The sequence below is a fragment of the Quercus lobata genome, chromosome 6 (genome assembly GCF_001633185.2).
Source record: "Quercus lobata isolate SW786 chromosome 6, ValleyOak3.0 Primary Assembly, whole genome shotgun sequence".
NCBI lineage: Eukaryota > Viridiplantae > Streptophyta > Magnoliopsida > Fagales > Fagaceae > Quercus > Quercus lobata.
The window spans coordinates 3,011,926-3,031,341 of record NC_044909.1 but is presented as its reverse complement, the minus strand read 5'-3'; the positions used below and the strand labels follow the sequence as shown (position 1 = coordinate 3,031,341).

Here is a 19,416-nt window from a genome sequence, read left to right as displayed (position 1 = left end):
GAATATGCCCGTGATGAAGCCGTAAGGGCAAAGCAGGAAGCCGAGTTTGCCAGGAATGAGGCAGAGGCTGCCAAGAATACGGCCGAGGATGACGGTTACAACATGGGAGTAGCCGAAACCCAGGCCACCCTTAAGGCGCAGATTCCTGGAGTGTGCAGGTTTTATTGCTCCCAGGTTTGGGAAGAAGCATTGAAGCAAGCTGGGGTGGATGCTTCATCTGATTTGTGGAAGGTGGAGAGCATATTCTACCTGGCGGCCATCCGCGAGGCCACTTCTACCAACTCCGCGGCTACGGATGATCAACCCGAGGAAGAGGTCACTCCGTTGGAGGACTTACAGGCCAGCGGTTCCTCTAGCAAGGCGCCCAAAGAGGGAGCACTTTAGGATGTGATAGTGATATCCCAGCATACGGACCCTGAGGCACCTAAAGAGGTTACTGAGCCTGTGGTTAGCATTCAGGTGTCTAGTACAGAAGAGCCAGCCACACCTGCCCAGCCGCCACAGGCCATTCCCTTTGCTGTGATCCTTCAGAGTACCAGTGCTGACCCTGTTCAACCTTCCCCAGCAGGGACCATCCTTCCGGGCATCGAAGCTGATCCCGTTCCTTCCTCTTAGGACGTGACGGACGAAAAAGCAGAAAAGTAGAGGTCCTGGCTAGGCTTTTGTATTCGTTTCTATTTTAACGATTAACTCGTTTCTTTTTATTTCAAAAACTTCCTAATTTATTGGTTATTTGCAAGCATTTGAACATGTATATATGAAATCTTGTTTTTCCTTTTTCCTTCTGGTTACATCATTATCTGCCGTCGTTGATACGCAATATTGTTTATGAATTCTGCGCTGATTCATTTTAACATGTACGAATATCTATGCATGCAATACATTCATCATCATGTTCCCCAATCCCTAATTTACTTGCACCCGCAGAGGCTTTAGACTCATTTCTAACCCTCGTTTAACGAAGGTATAGGCACCATTTTCAATGTCACGCATAGTAGCTAGGTCTTACTTAGTGCCCAATTTTCTCATCCAAGTAGTAGTTGGTTTCCCCATAGGTTTGAGTCTGAGGACCATGCAATGCCTTGATTCTGTCCAAAACCTAGTTTTCCTCATCCAAGTAGTTGGTTTCCCCATAGGCTTGGGTCCGAGGACCATGCAATGCCTTGGTTCTGTCCAAAACCTAGTTTTCCTCATCCAAGTAGTTGGTTTCCCCATAGGCTTGAGTCTGAGGACCATGCAATGCCTTGGTTCTGTCCAAAACCTAGTTTTCCTCATCCAAGTAGTTGGTTTCCCCATAGGCTTGAGTCCGAGGACCATGCAATGCCTTGGTTCTGTCCAAAACCTAGTTTTCCTCATCCAAGTAGTTGGTTTCTCCATAGGCTTGAGTCCGAGGACCATGCAATGCCTTGGTTCTGTCCAAAACCTAGTTTTTTGGCGTGGGACCTTGGCTTTAGGGGAGTTAGCTTGGCTTTAGGGGAGTTATTTCCTCAGCCAAGCCCCTAGAGTTATCTAAGCGATTGACGCTAACAAACGTAGCCCCTAGTTAAGAATCATAGCCCCTAGCAGATCTTTACACTAAAACTCTATAACCAGTTGTTAAAAATGGTAAAGGAACTCTCTCAACCTACCGTCTATGCCAACACACAAGCCTTTCCCACAGACAGCGCCAATTGTAAGGACACGATTCGTAACGAACCGTAACAGTGTTAGGTTCGCACATAAAAAGGCCCAAACAATATCATTTGTAGAGCGTGGGTTTGAAAGGTTAGGCCTTGGTCACCAGGCGGTGGGTTTTCCGTGGTGTTCATACATGGTTAAGTTTTCTTCACCCCTGGAATCTTACTCCTGGAGGTGGGCTGGGAGGCTCTGGTTTTTGGCCATTTTTCCCAGCCCTTTGATTGGTGCACCTACCTTTTTATTATATAGTCCGTCTTGGTTAATCCTAGCCCTCCACTTGTTGGTTAGGCAGGTGCTTATTTCTGTGTCCATCCCATCACCCGTCCCCTCTTACTTTCTATTAGTTGCTAGGATCGAAGTTTACACCGTCCAAACGTCTTTTCTGATTAATCGGCTCTGGGCATTGGCAGGTGCATTTACTGAGGAGGGGACGCATTTTCCTTGATCCAATTTTACACCCTGCTTCCCTGTGGGCCCCATTCCACTCACATCCCCTTCAGGGGGCTGTTTGGGGATAGCCTTCACTAAGACGTTGATTTTCCCATCGAAGTTCTGGAGTGTCGATGACAGGGTAGCTTCTCAGCCGTTCCCCTTAACACCCCGGCCATCGATCATTCGTCCTCAGCAAGAGACCTCCTCAGCACGGGCCCTGGGCCCAGATAGAGTTTGGGCCGGATTGTAAACTTCCCGGACCCACACCAAATATACCCTAGTGTTCATAATCTCTCTCTCTCTCTCCATACTATCCAAATCCCTAAATGAATAAACCCCAAATCAAAGCCTACATTGTGGTCGTGACTATGTAGCTCGTCATCATTCAGTAAATTGTAAACACATATCAAAAACTGCCCTGGACATGGGTGTTGCCTTGGATATGTATAATTGAGATCTTTAAAGTGTTATTAATAAAAAAAAAAAAAAAAATCACACTCACATGTACAAAAGTAATGACTTCAACGCTATATTTCAGTCTTCACTTCTCTCTCTTTTTTTTTTTTTTTTTTTTCTTTTCATTTTTTTAGAGTATTGGGTCTCATCGCACTGTTAACTATTTTAGTAATTGATAAATGGAAATTTTTGATATTAAAAAAGAATAAATATAAAAGCTTTTATACATGTGGAATGAGGCTACCGGCTAGTATTATATTCTTATAATCAAGGATGGTGCTAAAGCTTATTCAGGGGTTCAAATGAACCCCCTGACTTCAAAAAAAAAAAAAAAAAAAAAAAAAAAAAAAAAAAAAAAAAAAAAAAAAAAAAAAAAGAGAAGAAGAGTTATATATATAAAATATATTTCTTTTGTTAGTTTAATATTTTAATTTATTCTTAAAAATATTTTTTTACCCACCTTAACTTAAATTTTGCACACCTTATTACCAGTATTTTCGACTCTAAAATAAAGAGTAAGACCCGTTTGGTAATGTTGTTCTAGTAACGTGTTTGTATTTTTTGGAAACACGTGTAAATGAAAAAGTGTGTAGAAATACGTGTAATGTTATTTAAAACATTAAAAAAATATTATTTAAAATATACTACTAAACAACCCCTAAGTGTTTGTGAATTGTAATTGTAACTCTTTTTTATGATATTGATTGTGTACATTACTTTTTGTTACACAATCAATATTATAAAAAAAGACTGCATTGTCCTTAATCTCATTCTCTGGGACTTCTCCACTTGCTCATTGGCCGAATGGCCTCTCCTTTAATTTATTTCTTCATCTTTTCCTTGTTTTATTCCTTTCACACTCTTGACATCAATTCACAATAAATGCAACCTACTTGCCTTAACTTTGTTTCAGTTAATTAAATATGTGTTTTCATTGATTTTTGAAAATTAGAAACTGAAAATAGTACTTTGCATGTTTTCAGTTTCCTTTACAAAATGAGTTTTGAGAACAGTTTTTGTTTTCTACCTATTTTGAGTTGCCAAACAAGTTTTTTAGTCACAAAAATAGAAAATTGTTTTTGAAAACAGAAAATAAGAGCAGAAACCAGTTACCAAATATACCCTAGTGTTCATAATCTCTCTCTCTCCATACTATCCAAATCCCTAAATGAATAAACCCCAAATCAAAGCCTACATCGTGGTCGTGACTATGTAGCTCGTCATCATTCAGTAAATTGTAAGCACATATCAAAAACTGCCCTGGACATGGGTGTTTCCATGGATATGTATAATTGAAATCTTTAAAGTGCTATTAATAAAAAAATAATCACACTCACATGTACAAAGTAATGACTTCAATGCTATATTTCAGTCTTCACTTCTCTCTCTCTCTCTCTCTCTCTCTCTCTCTCTCTCTCTCTCTCTCTCTCTCTCTTTTTATTTCTTTTTTTTAGAGTATTGGGTCCCATCACACTATTAATTATTTCAGCAATTGGCAAATGGAAATTTATGATATTAAAAAAGAATAAATAAAAAAGCTTTTATACACATGGAATGAGGCTACCGGCTAGTATTATATTCTTATAATCAGGGGCGGCGCTATAGCATATTTAGGGGGTTCAAATGAAACCCCTTGACTTCAAAAAAAGAAGAAGAAGAAGTATGTATATAAATTTTTTTTTGCTAGTTTAATACTTTAATTTATTCTTAAAAATATTTTTTTACCCACCCCGACTTAAATTTTGCACACCTTTATTACCAGTATTTTCGACTCTAAAATAAAGAGTAAGGCCCATTTGGTAATGTTGTTCTAGTAACGTTTTTTGTATTTTTTTGAAATACGTGTAAGTGAAAAAGTGTGTGAAAATACGTGTAATATTGTTTAAACAGTAAAAAATATTATTTAAAATACACAACTAAATAGCCCCCAAGTGTTTGTGAATAGTAACTGTAATTCTTTTTTATGATATTGATTGTGTACATTACTTTTTGTTACACAATCAATATTATAAAAAAGACTACACTGTCCTTAATCTCATTCTTTGGGACTTCTCCACTTGCTCATGGGCTGAATGGCCTCTCCTTTAATTTATTTCTTCATCTTTTCCTTGTTTTCTTCCTTTCACACTCTTGACATCAATTCACAAAATATGCAACATACTTGCCTTGACTTTGTTTCAGCTAATTAAATACGTGTTTTTATTGATTTTTGAAAATTAGAAACTGAAAACAGCCTTTTGCATGTTTTTAGTTTCCTTTACAAATTGAGTTTTGAAAACAAATTTTGTTTTCTACCTATTTTGAGTTGCTAAACAAGTTTTTTAGTCACAAAAAATAGAAAATTGTTTTTGAAAATAGAAAATAAGAGCAAAAACCATTTAGCAAATATACCCTAGTGTTCATAATCTCTCTCTCTCTCTCTCTCTCTCTCTCTCTCTCTCTCTCTCTCTCTCTCTCCCCCCGTACTATCCAAATCCCTAAATGAATAAACCCCAAATCAAAGCCTATATCGTGGTCGTGACTATGTAGCTCGTCATCATTCAGTAAATTGTAAGCACATATCAAAAACTGCCCTGGACATGGGTGTTGCCTTGGATATGTATAATTGAAATCTTTAAAGTGTTATTAATAAAAAAATAATCACACTTACATGTACAAAGCAATGACTTCAACGCTATATTTTAGTCTCCAGTTCTCTCTTTTTTTTTTTTTTTTAGAGTATTGGGTCTCATCACACTGTTAACTATTTCAGTAATTGGCAAATGGAAATTTATGATATTAAAAAAGAATAAATAAAAAAGCTTTTATACACGCGGAAAAGAAAAAAAGAAAAGAAAAAAAAAAGAAAAGAAAATTGGGAGAGCCAATGTGCAAATGCATATGGGTATTTTCATCTATTAAACAGCTCTATTTTCTCTCTTTAGTTTTCTCTTCATTTTGAAGAGAAAACTTTTTAGTGGGTCCAGAGAGAAAAAACACCCAAACCTTACCATTTATTTTCCTTTCTCTTCACCTAACCAAATATACTCTAAAATAGTTTTTCTTCCCATTTTTACCTCAAACTTTTTCACCCACCCTATTTTACCTTCAAATAAACACACTCTAATTCCGAATAGCCTTAATGCATCAGCCCCTTCATCTTCTCTTTTTTCTCCTCAGCGTGTCCAACACGCCCAAGCCAACCAACCCCAATAAATCCAAAGCCAACTAACCTAATAACTCATGCAACTTTTGTACGTGACGAAGAAAAGTTCAGAGACATGAAAGGCAAGCTCATTAAATGAGCACGTGTATCACAAGTGGACTGGTCGACCCATGGTGCAGTGCATCCATGACCCAACACCAATGGCAAGGCCGAAGGGAATTAGTAGATTGAGAGGGAAATGTCCAATGGCAAGACTGAAGAGAACTCGCATATTGAAAGGAAAATGTCCACTGGCAAGACCGAAGAGAATTCGCAGATTGAGAAGATGGGTGAGACTGAGAGCAAGAAAGTAAAAGGGACTGAGAGCAGGAAAGTAAAAGGGAGTGTTGTTTTAATGAAGAAGAACTACGTGTTGTGCTGCAAGAATATCATAGCCTCGTTTATTGATCGGATTTATGAGTTGTTGGGCAAACGTGTGTCCATGCAACTCATCAGTTCTGTTCATCCTGATCCAGGTTACTCTCTTTCTCTAATAACTATTTCTATATCTTGCTTGAGTTATATCAGTGGACTCTGTCATGTACGTACGTTAGTACTTTTTTTTTTTTTTTTTGGTTGAGAAACGTTCGTTAGTCCTTAGATGAAGCCAAAATCACTACTGTAAGGTTGAATTTATTCAACCATCTAATTGGCTTTATTCCGTGCCAAATTTGCTTGTAATTTAGCATTTAGTAACCCTGTATTTAGGTGGGTTTGATGTAAGGGTAGTGAGTGAGATAGAGTGAAGATTGCTCAAGAGTGTGCAAGAAAACAGAGACTCGTGGCTGGGACTCGCGGGTGACTCGCGGCTGCAAGCCGCCAGACGCAGCACACGTGCCAAGCATGCTGGAAGATGAACAGTCATGCTAGCTAGAGCACTACAGGACAAAACAGGACAACTGGCCATACGGTTAACTCGCGACTGGATCTCGCGACTTGGTCAAGCGCGAGCCACCCCTATTTTGTTAAACCGACGTTTCACATTTCCTCTCCACTCCAGTATAAATACCCCTTTACCCCACGATTGGAAAGAGAAGCTTCCAGAGAGAATTTTGAGAGAGAAACCCTAAAGAAAAACAAGATTGTTTCACCCACAATCTATACCTTAGAGTCTCTTCAAATTCCTCAACTCTCTTCCTCTCCATTGTCAAATCCTTGAGAGGCATTATACCAAACCTGGTTCTCACCATCATCATCACTGTGAGACAGTTGTTTGGATTTCTGGGAAGCAGTTAGGAAGGAACCAGTCTTCATTGGTTGATGCTATGGTCTAGTAGCGGAATCCGGGAAGCTAGAAAAGAAAAAGGTTCGGCGCAACCTCGTTGGAGCAAGAAGCTTGGAGGGCTTAGGTTCACTGGGTAGATTAGGCTTGGAGGGTCTATTGCTGTCCTTGTATCCCAACTGTATTTTCTAGTGGATTGTTTACCACTTGGAGGGCGGCGGAGAGGTTTTACGCCGAGAGCTTCGGTTTCCTCTTCGATAACACATCGCGTGTTGTCTTTGTGTTTGCATCTTCCTTCCTCTCTATCTTTGCCTTTTTATTATCTGCTGTGGATTTTAATTTGTTATGGTTTAGATAGTATTTAATCAATTTCATATTATAGCATATGTTAAGTTTCCGCACACTAGTTGTTTGACATATTGCTTGAATTGGTTAAGTTGTAATTTGGGGGCCTAAACGTTCAAAGTAGACATGGCAAAACGGGCGGGTCGGGTCGGGTTCGGGTCGGGTCAATCGGGTCACGGGTCAAACGGGTCACGGGTCAAAAACGGGTCATTTTAAGCGGGTTGAAATCGGGTTCGGGTCAATCGGGTTGCGGGTCGGGTCGGTTGGGTCGGGTGACCCGTATTTTTCAGATGAAATTTTTTATATTTATTTTTTTTATTTTTTTTTTTTTATAAAGAAAACAATATGTATTTGCCATTTGGATAGTTATGCAACTTATTACTTAATGTAAAATGCATTATTTGCATTCACTACTTATATCAAATAAACTCAGTTAAACTTTTAATATTTATTCAATAATTTTAAATTATAAAATCCTAACATTGCTATCTAAAACAAAACAACACAAGATAAGTAAAACAAATATACAAGTTTTATTTTTACATAATATCAACATTCCAAAAAAAAAAAAATTACAAATGACTTATTGGATAACTCATTTGATAAAGATAAAAACATATAAGAAAGTACAATTTTAAAAATTAATTTTATAATCTATTATCAATTGTGGTTGACACTCTATTTCAATTTGAGATATACATTAAAGTTTGATTGCTTACTTATTTATACCTAGTCTCTTTTATGAAGATCATATCATTGTTAAGAAGCACACACTCTAGGAAATATCATAATTTATTTTGAAAAGCCGTTTATTTTGAACATAAATTGTTAAAAAATAGATCTAAACATTCATAATTTATGCTAATTTGATACTTTGGCTTTACTATTTTCACACTCGTGAATGTGTCTCACACATATCTACAATTTTAAATCTGTTTTTAACTTTACTGTAACCAGATTATCTTGGCATGTACTTTGCTATTTGATATCTAAAAATCTTTACTCATTACAGAATGCTCAACCATTTATTTTTCAATTAATTTGCATGCAGTTATGTAAATGCATCAATTGTTTCCTTAAAACTCACAATAAACAATTAAACCAATATTGTCTTAATTTCACTTTTTTTTTACCAAAAAAAAAAAGTTTTAAAAAAATGGTTCGGGTTCGGGTCGGGTCGCGGGTCGGGTCGGGTTGACCCGCACAAAACACGGGTCGGGTCACGGGTCAACCCGTTTTTGCTTCGGGTCAAAAAAATCGGGTTCGGGTCGGGTCGGGTCGGGTCAGAAAATTCTGACCCGTTTTGCCATGTCTAGTTCAAAGGTGTTTTTACACGTTTTTGAACTTTCAACTACTTTCAAATCAAACATCAAAATTTTAGGTGTATTAAACTACTAATTTAAAATAGCTCTAATCTATAAATGTTTATTAAGATAAGTAATGTTATATTGTTTTCTTTGTAAAATAATGAAAATTTTGGTCTCTCTATAAATAAAAAACTACTATATCTTTTTTACTTTCTTTTTTTAATTTTTTTTAAAATTTTTATACTCTTATCATGAGCCAATTTTTCAGTGATACAATATAATGGGATTAAGTTTTTTCAATCATGATAGTTGGAAAGAAAAAGAGAAAAGTAGAGTTTTCCTAACATTTAAAATAAAATTTCACCTTGTATCCCCTTTATTGTAATTTTGCCTTTAAAATGACATGTTAAATCATGAGCTGTGCAAAATTTATTGCAACGCTTCAATTATCATATGCTAACTTGTAACTTCATGCAGTGCATTAATACATTTTCAAATATGCAATTAGATGCATTTTATAATTCCTACAAAAGCTAAATATGGTCATTATTATATTTTGTTAACTCTTAAAAAAGGATTGGAAGAATATTTTTTTAGTAGAAAATGCAATTTGTTCATGTTTGATTGTGTATTTTATTTTTTTTTAAAAATGTTATTTTACTTCTTAACTCAATTTTTGTTATCGTGATGAAATAATTTTATTTCACGTGTGCATTTTTTAAATAAGAAGTGAACAATTAACTTCTAGAACATAATATAATTTTTCAATGAAATTTATTTTTTGAACTAATAATATATAAGTTTTTGTAAGAAAATCTAGGTTTTAAATAGATTGGAAGTAATTTCAAATGGGACTTAAATAGAATGAGCTAGAAGTAGTTTTAGATTAGGTAATCTTAAATGGAGTTAAAATAGTTTTAAATAGGTTGGAAATATTATACATTCAAAATTTTACTAATGAGATGGAATGACACCTAGCACAAATTGATGCTCATTTAAAATATAGAGACACTTGGAATCAAATTACTTGTTGACATCTCAAATTTGAAATCACATAGCTCTAGCTCTAGATATAATATGCGGTAGTAATTTACTAGTATTACTATTTAGTTTTTTTATTTTAATATTTTATTATTGAATTATCTTCCTCAGTTTAGATTCAAATTAATAATCCCTATTCCAAAGGATAAGATTCTTTAAAAAAGAAAAGAAAAATTTCTAGTTTTATTAAAATAAATAAATTCTAAAACTAAAATTATTATTGAAACTAGTGTCACATTTAATATAAAACTAAAAAAATCTTAAACTACTGCAATTAGTGATAAATACTTGCACCAAAATTAAGAAATTGATTTGACACATGATATATAATTAGACTTCCAATTTTCGAATTTAATGAAATTTTCTCTGAGTTTTAACTTTAAATACTATATATACTAGCTAGCTTATAATCCTATATATATGCATGGCCACATTTAAAAATATATACTTAGATACATAGTGTTTTTTTTTTAAAGATATATAGTTTGATTCCTACATAAGTTAAATATAATTGATGATCATTCTTATATTTTGATAACTCTTAAAAAAAAAAATTGTAAGAATATCTACGAAATAATTCTCATTGGTTGTGCTATTATTTTAATAAAAAAGTTAAAAGACTTCTCAATTATTGCAATGAGTAGTAAATACCAAATACCTTCACCAAAATTAAGAAATTCCTATAAAATTATTATATTTTTTTTAAAAATTCTCTTTAACATGGTATTACATTTAATATAAAAATTAACTAACTTCACGAGTTTTGAAATGAGTAGTAAATACTTTCAATTGACACATGTCACAAAATTAGAGCTCAATTGAAATCTAATTTAGAAATGTAATTAGGTTTTCTTTCAACTTTGAATACACACACTAGTGTGTAGCCTTGTGCATATGCATGGGTACAATTAAAAACAATTACAATTATACATTTTTTATAGAAGCGATTCAAATTATACATAGTATTAGCTTACACATTTTTTAAGCAATACATTTCTAAAATATGTAATGGTTTCTCATATTATATATATATATATATATATATATATATATATGATGTAGAATTTAATCTGATTTAGACTCTTCGATTTTTTCATCAAATAATTTACTTGTCACGGAAATTAAAAAAAATAAATGGACACATGGTGAAAAATTGGACTTCAATTGAAATTCAATTTAGAATCTAATTGGATTTTGGACTCTTCCATTTTTACACTCTATAATTCACTTGACACAAAATTTAAAATTCAATGGGACATGTGGCGCCGCAAAATTGAGAATTCAAATAAAACCTAATTGAATATTCTCTGAACTTTGGTTATATATATAGTTTTACACAGGACTAAAGGCCAACAAAGATAATAATAACTAAAATAAACCATTTTATTAATTAAAACGAGTCATTTAGTCCAGTACAATCATTTGGGTTCAAAGCTCAGTCTAGTTGTAAGTAAACTCAGTTCAATTAATTGGGATCAAAGCGAAGTTTAGCATAGCTAAATTTCAATCAAGTAACTTTTGAACAACTTCCTAGCGTTGTCTCTTTGATCTTGATAAGTATATAAGATTGCAATGATAAAACAGTTGTGAAGATTAATAGAGCTAAGAAACTAAAAATTTTGTTGCATGTGTGTTTAGAAAATGTATTGCAAGGGAAGCTTGGAGAGGTGGCGCATTTGGAGAAATGGAGAATCACTCCATTAGCAGCAGTAGAAACTGTATTCACTATTTCATATGTCTGGGATGAGTCCATGGGTGTTCCTGAGGCCTTCATTGTAAGAAACCATCATCACAGCCAGTTTTACCTTAAGACAGTCACCTTAGAAGATGTTCCTTGGCATGGTCGTGTGCATTTCGTTTGTAATTCTTGGGTTTACCCTGCTCATCATTACAGATACAATCGTGTATTCTTCTCAAACAAGGTAATATGAATTTGATTTCTTAATTCAATTAGTCTAGGTACGCAACATTTTTGTCATGATTGATGTATAATAAAAGTGATGTTAAAAGTAGACCTAAGTGAAAGTGGTATTCGTATTATTTTAATCACAACAAACCATGTCAATAATTGTATCACTTTCACTACAAATACAATCATTCATTCTTCTCAAAAATGATGCTTAAACCTAGGAAATGCTTTCTATCATGATTGTTTTTACCTATAAAAATGGAAGCTTATCATTCTGCTTTCACTTTGATTTGCCAAAATTACTATTCCACTGTTTGTCAGTTGTCACTTTCTCCATCTAGATCCGCTGGTTTCTTCAGACCTTGTTAATGCGTAGGGTTCAGGTTCTGTTGTGCACATTATGAGTTTTGGTAATTTAGCTATGTTAAATTATAAAGATAAACAGGACTTGAAAGTTAATTTCATACAAAATGGTTACTGGCTGCTTGACCGACATGGTGAACCAAATAAATAGGGAAATCAGCTTTGGAAGGATGTAACATTAGTTTTCATTTCTAGAACAGGACTATGATCATTTTTCAATGAAGTAACAAACTTTTTATTATGTGCTAGACCTACCTTCCATGTCAAACACCTGAGCTGTTACACAAGTATAGGGAAAAAGAACTGGAAAAGCTGCGTGGAGATGAATCGGGGGAGCTTAAGGAGTGGGACAGAGTCTATGACTATGCTTACTACAATGATTTGGGTAGTCCAGATAAAGGTAAAGATCATGCACGCCCTGTTCTTGGTGGAACAAAGGAGTACCCATATCCCCGAAGAGGGAGAACTGGACGAAAACCAACAAAAGAAGGTCAGCATTCTAAATTCTATTCGATTTTTCAGTTTCAAATTCCAACTTCTGTGACTAGTAAACAGAGGCGGTTTGAGCTCCTTCAATTACTAAGAATTTTGAGTAACATAGAATGATTTTTGGGTATCCTAGAAAAATTGATTTTGATAATTTTTAGTCAGCAACTTAATATTCTGGTTGTAACAGATCCCTGTAGTGAGAGCAGATTGCCACTTTTAAGTCTAGACATTTATGTTCCAAGAGATGAGCAGTTTGGCCTCTTGAAGTTCTCAGATTTTCTTGCCTATGCTCTGAAGTCCCTAGTACAAATATTGCTCCCAAAGCTTACATCTTTATGTGACAAAAACTTTAACTAGTTTGACAGCTTCCAAGACGTACTTAAGCTCTATGAAGGTGGGATTAAGTTACCAAATGAAGAAACAACCAGTAAAATTAGGGAACACATTCCTTGTGAGCTGTTGAGGGAACTCATTCGTAATGATGGTGAGCGATTCCTCAAGTTCCCAGTGCCTGATGTGATCAAAGGTATTTAATGGTATTCCTCAAGTTGTGTTTCACTTGACATTAGATGCTTCAAAATCTTCAATATCCAAAACTTTATTGTAATTTTTAAACTATTTAACTACAAATATAAAGCTTTTAATGGTATAATTGTAGGGGACAAGTCTGCTTGGAGGACTGATGAAGAGTTTGGACGAGAAATGCTTGCTGGAGTCAACCCTGTTGTCATCCGTCGCCTCCAAGTAAAATATAATTTGTTAGTGATGATAAATAATGTAAATGGTTTTTTTGCTTCAACATTTTACTGGAATGGTGTCTGCAGGAATTCCCTCCAACCAGCAATCTAGACCCTGGAGAATATGGGAATCAAAACAGTACAATAACAGAAGAACACATAGAGAAGAATCTGAATGGGCTGCCTGTGGATGAAGTATTGATCATTCTTCACGTTTCTGACAATATCTACATTATACAACCAATATGACATCCAAAATATCTTACTATACTTTTTTCTACATTTATAAGACGATAACCAATCTCTATTTTCTTGTTCTAGGCAATTAGAAACAACAGGTTGTTTATTTTAGATCATCATGATATATTAATGCCATACCTGAAGAGAATAAACTCGACTACCACAAAGACTTATGCCACCAGAACGCTCCTTTTACTGCAAGATAATGGGACATTGAAGCCATTGGCAATTGAGTTAAGCTCGCCTCATCCACAAGGGGAACGTCATGGTGCCGTCAGTAAAGTTTTCACTCCAGCAGAAGAAGGTGTTGATGGTTTGGTGTGGCAGCTGGCCAAAGCTTATGCTGCTATTAATGATTCTGGCTACCACCAGCTTATTAGCCACTGGTATGAGGCCTTAGAAAAATACTGCGTGATAGAAAAAGCAAGAAACTTGACTGTGATCTAGTAATAATACATAAACTCTGCTGACTATTTGCAGGTTGAACACCCATGCTGTAATAGAGCCGTTTGTGATTGCAACAAATAGACAACTGAGTGTGCTTCACCTAGTACATAAGCTTTTGCATCCCCATTTCCGGGACACAATGCATATAAATGCCTTGGCTCGGCAGATCCTCATCAATGCTGGTGGGGTGCTTGAGAGAACAGTCTTCCCAGCAAAATACGCCATGGAATTGTCTTCTTTTGTATATAAGAATTGGGTATTCACAGAACAGGCATTACCTAAAGATCTGCTCAAAAGGTGTGCAAAGCTTTGTCAAATAATGATCTCTATAGTTTTAATTTTTATCAGAACGAATTTTGATCCACTTTTTGCCTCATTTTAGAGGAATCGCAGTTGAAGACTCATCCTGCCGGCATGGCCTCAGACTTCTGATTCAGGATTATCCCTATGCTGTTGATGGGCTAGAGATCTGGTCAGCAATTGAGGAATGGGTTAATGAATATTGTTCTTTCTACTATCCAACTGATGATGTGGTCCAAAATGATCCTGAACTCCAATCATGGTGGATGGAGATCCGCAATAAGGGGCATGGTGACAAGAAAGATGAGCCATGGTGGCCTGAGATGAAGACACGAACTGAGCTTATCCAAGCATGCACCATTATCATATGGGTGGCTTCTGCCCTTCATGCAGCTGTGAATTTTGGGCAATACCCTTATGCTGGCTATCTTCCTAATCGCCAAACTGTAAGCCGCCGCTTCATGCTTGAGCCAGGCACCCCTGAGTATGCTGAACTTGAGTCAAACCCTGAATTAGCCTACCTGAAAACTATAACAGCAGTGTCAAACCCTCCTTGGTGTATCACTGATAGAAATTTTGTCCCGGCATTCAACTGATGAGATTTATCCTGGGCAAAGAGATCCTGAGTGGACTTCAGATGCTGAACAAGAAGCAGCATTTAAGAGATTTGGAAATAAGCTGGAAGAAATTGGAAACAGAATTAACGAAATGAACAGTGACCACAGATGGAGGAACAGGGTTGGCCCAGTCAAGGTGCCTTATACCTTGCTCTATCCTATCACCTCCGATTATTCTAGAGAGGTCGAGCTCACTGGCAAGGGTATCCCCAACAGTGTCTCCATCTGAATTTTTTGGTTTGGTAGCAGCAATTTTTTATTTTTATTTTTTATTTTAAAGTTGTGTTGAAGTAAAAGATTGTGAGAGTGGTTTTTGTATCCTATCTGGTATTGAAATTTGGAGAAATATTTTACGACTAATAATCTAGTCAAGTGGAATATATGTGTTTTGGAGTGGCGTTGTATGTGCAGATGTAATGGAAAATCAGCGGACCATCTTCTACATTGTTCTATTGCTACCGAACTACATGGTGTTGGGGTTGTTTGAAGTTTACCAGGTAATGCAGAATGGTTGTTGATCTATTAGCTTCTTGGCAATTTTGTCCCCATTTGTATTCATTCTGTATACTTGGGTGAGTCTTTTGGTTTTAATAAAATTTATTAATTATAAAAAATTGTTAGAAATTTGTGTAAATGTGCAGAAATTATCCCCAATTATCTACATATTGTACCATAATAATTGTTGCGCTTAAATTCGTAGGGTAAAATTGCTTCACCATTATAGATTAGTTTTAACGCGAGGAGAGGTCCAACCATTACACACAAGCAAGCAAAAGTTAAGACAATACACCATCTACAGAGACCATACCAATGAGATCAAATTATATAATAGAGATGCCTACCAAAAGTCTAAAACCTAAGAGGATTGGATGGTGGAGATGCAAAAGACCTACTATTGCAATTGAAAACTTGATACAATCTCCATTGCGCAGCACAGCTCGACTAAATCTTCTTGTCTTAGGATCTGTGTCATTAAGCAACTAAAGATAACCAGCCAATATGTTATAAACACAATTTTTGTATACTAAAACACTTATAAATCAAAGTCTTATGATACACACACCATATTAGAAGTTAGAACAACTTCAGCATTAAGCACGATATGTTCGGTGGCTCTGGCCTATGTGTCAACCCCAAAACTTCCTCCATGAAACTTCAAAAATAACAGTGCTGAAAACTAAATGCTTCTGCTATAGAACCTTCACTTGTATCACAAGTTTTTGATTTTTGGGTACAAAAGTAGTGCCTAGAGCCCTAGACTATTGTTTTTGGTAAGCCACACAAGAAAATAGTTTTATCACAAACTTCTCGTTTACTTTCTTGCTTATGTTGCATGGTACATAACCAAAACGGATGCAACAACAGAATTGAAGAACATGGATAGATAACTTAGGAGTTAGCACCTAGACTTGCTTGAAATCAACACTAAGCAAGAGAGAAATTAAGAAAATGCTAACCTAGTTAACTACTAAAACCTAAAATAAAATGCAATATATAAAACAATAAAAATACATTCGAATTCCAAAATTAGATAAAATAAATATTTCTATGTGCTTCTTGCAATCCTACAAGAATGCAACTTTTACTTTTTCTTGGCATTCCATTACATTCACAATCTAACAATTCTCCTCTTACGAAGCCTTTCCTGAATCAAACATCAAAGGTATATGACACACTGGTGCTGATCTGGAGCAGAAAAAAAAAATGCCCTTAAGTGGGCGAGGTGATGGTGAGAGGTGGAATAGAGAGAGAGATGGAGAAGAGGGTGAGAGAGATGGAGCACAAAAGAAAAGAGAGAGAGAAGAGAGATTGAGGAGGCGGAAGAGAGAAGAGGGGCACGAGAAAGAGAGAGACAAATAAAATAATCAAATAAAATATCATTATATTTGTAGGTCTATCGGCTTCACAACCAGCATTACAACAAAGTTTTGGGCTTTAAGGGACGGTTTATTGCAGGCTGATCAGATGGAGTGCAGAATCTTGTGATTGAATTAGATGCTAAGGTGGTTGTTGAGCTAGTGTAGTCTTACTCTCCCTCTAATGCTTTTTATTCCTCCTTGTTGGCTGATTGTAGGTCATTTCTGGGCAAGTTTCAGCACTACAGGGTGCAGCACGCATTCAGGGAAGCGAATAGAGTTGCTGATGCTATGGCTAAGTTAGGTGGAGTGATGCAAGACCATTTTATATTTTGGGATAATCCCCCATCTGATGTAATTTTAGCTTTTGTGTATTTTGATACTATTGGGGAAACTGTATGTAGGCTTGTTACCTCTAATTTAGCCATTTTGGCTTAGTTGTTTAATAATATTTCCTGTTAACCAAAAAAAAAAAAGTTGCCAAAGATGGCAGTTCACTATAGTTGAGTGTTAAAAACTTTAAAGTTTAACACATTTGACGTTGTGGGAATTTTAGTGTTTTTGGTGTCAAAATAACTTTTTAATATTTTTAATACCTTTGGTATGAATGCTCTAACAATCACACAATTTCTTCAAATAATTTGGGATATTATTATTATCTAAAATACAGTTGTTAATATGTATATTGTTGTCTAGCCCAACGGGCTTAGGCGGCCTAGTGTCCTATATTACTTCATTCTATATATTCTTTGCCCTACACTCCTATTGCTTTGTACTCTACACATACATGCCCGTATGAAAAAAGACGTTAGAAGAATATAGAGATTATTCTCCCATACATCTCTCTCTCTCTCTAAATTATTTTATCAACAGGAGTTGTATTGTTCTGTTGCATGTAATGGCATAACCTATTCAAAACTAACAACAGTACAGAATAGTTCATAAAAAAAAAAAAAAAAAACAACAGTACAGAATATAGATCTAATATTTGAAACGTTTTTCACAGAACAGAATAAAGCAGACGTAGGTTCATAATTCAATATTCAGAGAGAGAGAGAGGTTCAATACAAAAATGGAATACTTTACCTTTTTTGCAATGAGATTTGATTTGGAGGCATGGAAACCGTTGAAGCACTCGTGGCAAGGGCGACCGATCACATTCATAATATCACGAACACTAGTTGAAAGCTCTCTCAGACAAATTAGGGGAGTGGGAGGACTTCTCTAAACAATAAACATCTCTATGTGGTCAGGGGCGGAGCTAGAAATTTTTGTTTGGGGAGCCAAGTTACGACATTAATATATTTATCAATACAACCCTCATATACATATATATATATATATATATATATACAGACACATTTTTTTATTATATACACACATATATACATGCTTTTTTATTTGATAAGTTATATATATACACTCACCCAACCAAAAAAAAAAAAAAAAGAATTTAGTATTTTCGATCAAAGTTATGTTTGATGACGATCCTTATAAAATAAAATTCATCTTTTCCATTTTCATAGTGAAAACATGTTTGATGCCAAACTTTATCAAATATTTAACAGATGTAAAAACATATTTTACAATAAAAAATAGAATTGTGAAAAATAAAGTTATATTTCTATAACTATTAAACTAATTTTTTTTTTAAGAGCATCATTAGACTAATTCAAATATTTGGGGGGGCCAACTCTTATTTTTATAGACTAAACTTTGAAAATATTAAAATAATTATATATATAATTTAAAAATTTTCAATTTGGGGGGGGGGGGGGGGGGCCATAGCTTCGCCCCTGCATGTGGCTCTGTCGCTTTTCTCATTCGATGCATGTGACAATGACATTTGTAAAGGACAGTTCTTCAAAGCGCTTATGGGGATTGAGATTTGAGAAATCTCACAATTTTATTTTATTCTACTAATTTTTCATTTTTTAACTTTCTCTCTTACTTTTTTTAAAAAAAAAAAAACTTTACTTTTATTATTTTTATTTTTAGAAAATTATTCAAGGATTAATCTTGATCCTTCAAAAGAATTGTACGCAGAGACGGACTCAGAATTTTAAGCTAGCGGGAGCCAAAGTATAAAGAAAAAAAAAACTTCAAATAGACATTCATATAGTATTAAAAAATTATGAATATATAAAATCATTATTTCTAAATACATTAAAATGCAATTATTTACCAACAAAGACAAAAATAAAAATAAAATAATGTTTTTTTTTTTTAATACTAGGCTGATTAGGATTTTTTTTTGGTTGAAGTTAGAGCATTCATAGTGGTGATGTTAAAAATTTTAACTTGCAGTACCTCAAAAATCTACTTTATCTATTTTACCACTTCACTTTACAATACACTCAATATCAAATGTTCTATTTTTTTTTTAATCACTTCATTTAAAATAATATATAAAAAAACTCATTAAAATAATAAGGAAGAGAGAGAATTTGAGTTTTCTAATTGAAGGAAGAGATATAATCTTAATAAAATATTGTATTTTATTTTTAATGACTTACTACAATCAACTGGTATTTGTATGAGTTTATTGTAATTGCAAAATATTTTAGCTTTAACTTCTTTAATAATACAAGATATTTTTATTCTTTGGTGGTAAAAAAGTTTTTTTTTTTTTTTTTTTTTTTTTTTTTTGTTGTTGTTGTTGCTAAAATACAATCACCATTGTGAATATTTTTATTGTTTTTATTGAATTTTTGGGTTGGATAATTGCTATTTGAGTTAGGCTAGCTAGACTGATTGGGGAGAAGGAAGCCTAACTACAAAAATGAAATATAAA

The 19,416-nt window shown here is 34.7% G+C and overlaps 1 pseudogene; it reads left to right on the top strand.

Moving 5' to 3' along the window:
- The first annotated feature begins 5,896 nt into the window (after positions 1 to 5,896).
- Positions 5,897 to 15,023, top strand: LOC115993803 (annotated as a pseudogene).
- Positions 15,024 to 19,416: the final 4,393 nt, after the last annotated feature.